The sequence below is a fragment of the Hordeum vulgare genome, chromosome 1H (assembly GCF_904849725.1).
Source record: "Hordeum vulgare subsp. vulgare chromosome 1H, MorexV3_pseudomolecules_assembly, whole genome shotgun sequence".
NCBI classification, from domain to species: domain Eukaryota; kingdom Viridiplantae; phylum Streptophyta; class Magnoliopsida; order Poales; family Poaceae; genus Hordeum; species Hordeum vulgare.
Genome location: NC_058518.1, coordinates 416,838,529 through 416,845,213, shown reverse-complemented (window position 1 = coordinate 416,845,213; position 6,685 = coordinate 416,838,529).

Below are 6,685 nucleotides of genomic sequence, written 5' to 3'. Positions count from 1 at the left end.
CCCTCATGGTGTCCTCCGTAGGCCTCGGAGTGACACTTTTATAGGATCTGTCCCTGTTCATGTTCACGTACACAACATCTAATAACACCATCTACTCCTTCCTTATAAAGGTGAGGATCATCCCAGAAGTAATGTCTCAAGTCAAAGAAGAATTTCTTCTTCTGTTGGTATGTGAAACTAGGTGGTATACATTTGGCAACGATATAGTTTGCATAATCAGCATACCACGATGCACTACGTGAAGTATTGATGACATTCAATTGCTCATCGTGAAAGCTATCATCAATAGGTTGTGGGTCATCAAGAACGTTCTCCAACCTAGACAAGTTATCTGCTACTGGGTTATCAACACCCTTCCTGTCGACAATGTGCAAATCAAATTCTTGTAGCAAGAGAACCCATCTGATAAGTCTAGGTTTAGCGTCCTTCTTCTCCATGAGGTACTTAATAGCAGCATGATCAGTGTGAATAGTGACATTGGAATCAACTATGTAAGACCTGAACTTTTCACATGCAAACAAGACTGCTAAAAATTCCTTCTCCGTAGTAGCATAGTTTCTCTGGGCACTGTCTAGAGTTTTACTAGCATGGTGAATAACATTCAACTTCTTCTCAACTCTTTGCCCTAGAACAACACCAACAGCATAATCCCTAGAGTCACACATGATCTCAAAAGGTAAATTCCAATGAGGTGGTTGAACAATTGGTGCAGTTATCAAAGCCCTCTTAAGTTTTTCGAAGGCTTCCTCACAATCCTCGTCAAAGACAAAAGGAATATCCTTTTGCAAGAGATTGGTAAGAGGCCTAGAAATCTTAGAGAAGTCTTTAATGAACCTTCTATAGAAACTAGCATGACCAAGGAAACTTCTTATACCCTTGATATCTGTGGGGTATGGCATTTTCTCGATTGCATCCACCTTAGCCTTATCGACTTCGATACCTCTTTCAGAAATTTTATGTCCTAAGACGATGCCTTCATTAACCATAAAGTGGCACTTCTCCCAATTCAAGACAAGATTGGTGTATTTACATCTCTGTAAGACTCGATCAAGGTTTTGAGGCAATCATCAAAGGAAGACCCGTAAACGGAGAAGTCATCCATGAAAACCTCAACAATCTTTTCACGAAAGTCAGAGAATATAGCCATCATACATCTTTGAAAGGTGGCAGGTGCATTACATAAGCCAAAAGGCATACGTCTATAAGCAAAGGTACCGAAAGGGCAGGTGAAAGTGGTTTTCTCCTGATCAGATTGTGCAATTGGTATTTGGGAGAAACCAGAATAACCGTCTAGAAAGCAGAAGTGTGTGTGTTTGGACAGCCTTTCCAGCATTTGGTCGATAAAAGGCAAAGGGTAATGATCTTTCCTAGTGGCTTTATTCAATTTTCTAAAATCGATCACCATCCGATAGCCAGTGATAATCCTCTGTGGGATCAATTCATCCTTATCATTGGGGACAATGGTAATGCCTCCCTTCTTAGGAACGCAATGCACCAGACTCACCCAATCGCTATGAGCAACAGGATAAATGATACCTGCTTCCAGGACCTTTAGTATTTCTTTTCTCACTACATCTTTCATCTTAGGATTTAATCTCCTTTGATGATCAGCAACTGGCTTGAAATCAGGATCAGTTTTAATCTTATGCTGACATAGAGTAGGACTGATGCCCTTAAGATCATCAAGAGTATATCCAATAGCAGCACGGTGCTTCCTCAGAGTTTTTAGTAACTTCTTTTCTTCATGCTCTGAGAGGCTAGCACTAATAATAACAGGATATATCTCCTTTTCATCAAGATAGGCATACTTAAGAGTATCAGGCAACTGTTTAAGCTCGAACAAAGGATCACCCTTTGGTGTGGGTGGATCCCCAAGCAGTTCAACAGGCAGATTATTCTTAAGGATAGGATATTGTTCTAAGAAAACTCTATCTATCTCATCCCTTTCATCCATATGCATATCATTTTCATGCTCAAGCAAGTATTGCTCTAAGGGATCAGTAGGAGGCACGGCAATAGAGGCTAAGGCAATAGTTTCATCCCTACTAGGCAACTCCTTTTCATGTGGTTGTCTACCAAACTTAGAGAAATTGAACTCACGTGACACACCTTCAAAGCCAACAGTGACAGTTTGCTTCTCACAATCAATATGAGCATTGACAGTATTGAGAAAAGGTCTACCAAATATGATGGGACAAAAGCTATCTTGTGCGGTAGCAAGAACGAGGAAATCAGCAGGATACTTCGTTTTACCACACAAGACTTCAACATCCCTAACAATTCCCATAGGGCAGATAGTATCTCTATTCGCAAGCTGAATAGTGACATCTATAGGTTCTATCTCAACAGGTGCAATCTCATCTTTGATTTCATCATATAAGGATTGAGGTATTGCGCTAACACTAGCACCCACGTCACATAAGCCATGATAACAATGATCTCCTATCTTAACAGAAACCACAGGCATGCCAACAACAGGCCTATGTTTGTCTCTACCGTGAGGTTTAGCAATTCTAGCAGCATCTTCACAGAAGTGAATATTATGTCCATCAACTTCTTCAGACAGGAGATCTTTGATAATAGCAATTCTAGGTTCAACTCTAATTTGCTCAGGGGGTGTAGTTGTTCTAATATAGCCTCTACATATCACAGTTGAAGCTTTAGAATGATCCTTTATCCTAACAGGGAAAGGTGGTTTCCCAATGTAAGCACTGGGAACAACAGGATCATTATAGGCAATGACTTTGTCTTCAACTAGAGTGGGTTTAACTACATTGACTTCTAAAGGAGGATGATATTTAAACCACTTCTCTTTGGGGAGATCAATATGAGCAGCAAAAGATTCACACAATGAAGCTACTATCTCAGAGTCAAGTCCATACTTAGCGCTAAAATCACTAAAGGTATTTGTCTCAACAAAGGATTTAACGCAATCAAACGTGAAATTCATACCTGACTCCTTACCTTCTTCAAGCTCCCAATCTTCAGAGTTGACTTTAATTCTCTCCAATAAATTCCATTTGAAGTCAATATCTCTCTTCATAAAAGAACCGGTACAAGAAGTGTCAAGCATGGTGCGATCATCATAAGAAAGACGAGCATAGAAGTTCTGAATGATAATTTCTCTCGAGAGCTCGTGATTGGGGCATGAATATAGCATTGATTTAAGCCTCCCCCAAGCTTGAGTGATGCTTTCCCTGTCACTTGGCCAAACATTATAAACATAATTCCGATCACGATATACTAAATGCATAGGATAAAACTTTTGATGAAATTCCAATTTCAACTGATTGTAGTCCCATGATCCAGTATCATCACATAGCCTATACCATGTCAACGCCTTATCCTTCAAATATAAAGGAAAGACCATCTTCTTGACCTCATCCTCGGGCACACCTTCAAGCTTAAATAAACCACAAACTTCATCTACATAGATCAGATGCAAGTCTGGATGTGATGTTCCATCTCCTGTAAAAGGATTAGCCAGCAGTTTCTGAAGCATACCCGAAGGAAATTCAAAGAAAATATTTTCAATAGGTGCAGCAGGTTGAGGAGAAACTCTTTGTGCTTCCGTTCGAGGTGAAGATACCCCGAACAAGCCCCTCAAAGGATTAGTATCCATAGTGACAGGTTTCAATAATTTTCAGCATACTATATGAATGTTTCCTTACCAAGTTCCACTTACCAAAGGCGCTCCACTCCCCGGCAACGACGCCAGAAAAGAGTCTTGATGACCCACAAGTATAGGGGATCAATCGTAGTTCTTTCGATAAGTAAGAGTGTCGAACCCAATGAGGAGCAGAAGGATCTGACAAGTGGTTTTCAGCAAGGAAAAATCTGCACGCACTGAAATTATTGGTAACAAGTGATTGTGTGGTGAGATGATTCATAGCAAGCAACAAGTAACAAAAGTAGCAACGTTGCAGAAAAGTGGCCCAATCCCTTTTGTAGCAAGGAACAAGCCTGGACAAAGTCTTATAGGAGGAAAAACGCTCTCGAGGACACACGGGAATTTCTGTCATGCTAGTTTCATCATGTTCATATGATTCGCTTTCGTTACTTTGATAGTTTGATATGTGGGTGGACCGGCCCTTGGGTACTGCCCTTACTTGGACAAGCATCCCACTTATGATTAACCCCTCTAGCAAGCATCCGCAACTACAAAATAAGAATTAAGACAAAGTCTAACCATAGCATTAAACTAGTGGATCCAAATCAGCCCCTTACAAAGCAACACATAAACTAGGGTTTAAGCTTCTATCACTCTAGCAACCCATCATATACTTACTACTTCCCAATGCCTTCCTCTAGGCCCAAATAATGGTGAAGTGTTATGTAGTCGATGTTCACATAACACCACTAGAGGAAAAACAACATACAACACATCAAAATACCGAACGAATACCAAATTCACATGACTATTATTAGCATGACTTATCCCATGTCCTCAGGAACAAAAGTAACTACTCACAAAGCATAATCATATTCATGATCAGAGAGGTAATGAGTAGCATCAAGGATCTGAACATAAACTCTTCCACCAAATAATCCAACTAGGATCAACTACAAAGAGTAATCAACACTACTGGCAACCTTACAAGTACCAATCGGAGTCGCGAGACGGAGATTGGTTACAAGTGATGAACTAGGGTTTGGAGATGAGATGGTGCTGATGAAGATGTTGATGGTGACGAGTCCCCTCCGATGAGAGGAGTGTTGGTGATGACGATGGCGACAATTTCCCCCTCCGGGAGGGAAATTTCCCTGGCAGGATCGTCCTGTCGGAGCTCTAGATTGGTTCTGCTCAAGTTCTGCCTCGTGGCGGCGGCGAAACCACGAAAAAGATCCTCTTTGATTTTTTCCTGGACGACACCCTCCATATAGCAAAAGAGGGGGCAAGTGGGCAAGCAGGGTGCCCACAAGCCCCCATGGCGCGACCTGGGGGGTGGCCACACCGTGCAGGCTTGTGGCCACCCCCTGGCGCACCTCTGGCGCATCTTCGGCCCAGTATTTTTCATAAATTGGGAAAAAAATCTCCGTTGATTTTCACGGCGTTTGGAGTTGCGCAGAATAGGTATCTCAACTTTGCTCCACTTTCAGGCCAGAATTCCAGTTGTCGGTATTCTCCCTTTTCATGTAAACCTTGCAAAATAAGAGAGAAAAGGCAAAAGAATAGTACCATGAAGTGAAATAACATCCAAAGAAGCGATAAATATCAACATGAAAACATGATGCAAAATGGACGTATCAGGGGGTAGGGGCCTCCCAGGCGGCCTGCTGGTGCGACCAGGGCCCATGCCCCGCCAGGAGGTCGCCTGGCTGGGCCCCACCTCCTCCGGTGTCCTCCTTTGGCCTATATTTAGACTTCCCTGATGAAACCCTCCCAGACTTTCTGGAGTCGCGAATTTCTCCATCGTTCCACTGCCACATCGCTTCCAAGATCGGGAGCGTCAGGAGACCTCTTCCTGGCACCCTGCCGGAGGGAGGATTGACCTCCGGGAGCTTCTCCACCACCATGGACGCTTCCCGGATGTGCCGTGAGTATTTTTCCCACGGACCAAGAGTCCATGACCAATAGCTATGTGATGTCTTCTCTCCAATCTTGTGCTTAATGGTTAGTCCTTGTGAGCTGCCCTACATGATCAAGGCATCTATGTAATCCTCTTGCTTTTCCTATGCTCGGTTTGTTGGGATCCGATGGATTATGAGATTATGTTCAGATTGTTATGAGTTATATATTTGATTATCCTTTTATATTATGTTCCTTCGTGATTCATGCATGTTCTCCGTTGCTTTTTATTGCTTTGGCCAAGTAGTAGATCGTGACTCCAAGAGGGAGCGTTATGCATGATTGTGGGTTTGAGCCCCTCGATGTCTAGCTTGAGTGACAGAAACATGAGACTAGGGGATGTGCTTGTTGCCACCAGGGAGAAAACAACGGTGCTTGTGACCACGGTTTCAAGGATTGTTTACCTTACGCATAGTTCGTTAATGCAGTTGTCTGTTGCTTTGAGTTTACACTTCGGGTGGGGCTCACAACTTAATACCGGAGAGATGTTCTGGATAGATATCTCTAGGTGGATGATTAGTAAGTAGATGCTGATGAATAAATGGTCTACTTGTCTTGGCGTACTGCCCGTTACTATTGAACCTCATACTATCAAGGAGCATAATTAGCATTGCGGTGCGATCATATTGCTGTCAATTGCCTAACCGTGATTTGTTTACCCTAGCATAGTTTTTTATGGTATTTTGGGAGAGAGACATCACTAGTGAACATCATGTGACTCCGGTCCATATCACCTTCATTGTTTACACCTCCATCATTTACTGCTTTCATTTACTTTTCTGTTGCAATCACTATTACCTTTCCGCTTGTGTTTTGATCCTTTGCAAACTACAAGGCAGGAGAGATTGACAACCTCTCTGTACTCGTTGGGAGCAAAGTTATTTGTTGTGTGTGAGGGTCCACATCTTCTGCTAGCTCCAGTGTGGAAGACACCTACTTGTTGATCCTAGGAGTCCTCCTGGTTCGATAAACCTTACAGTCTCCGTGTAAGGGAAATTTGCTATTGACTACATCTCCACCTTCCACTTGGGTTATCCAACATGGGGCGAGAACTATATACATCGTCTCGTCATTAAACGAATTTCTGGCGTCGTTGCCGCAGACTCCACTCTTCAA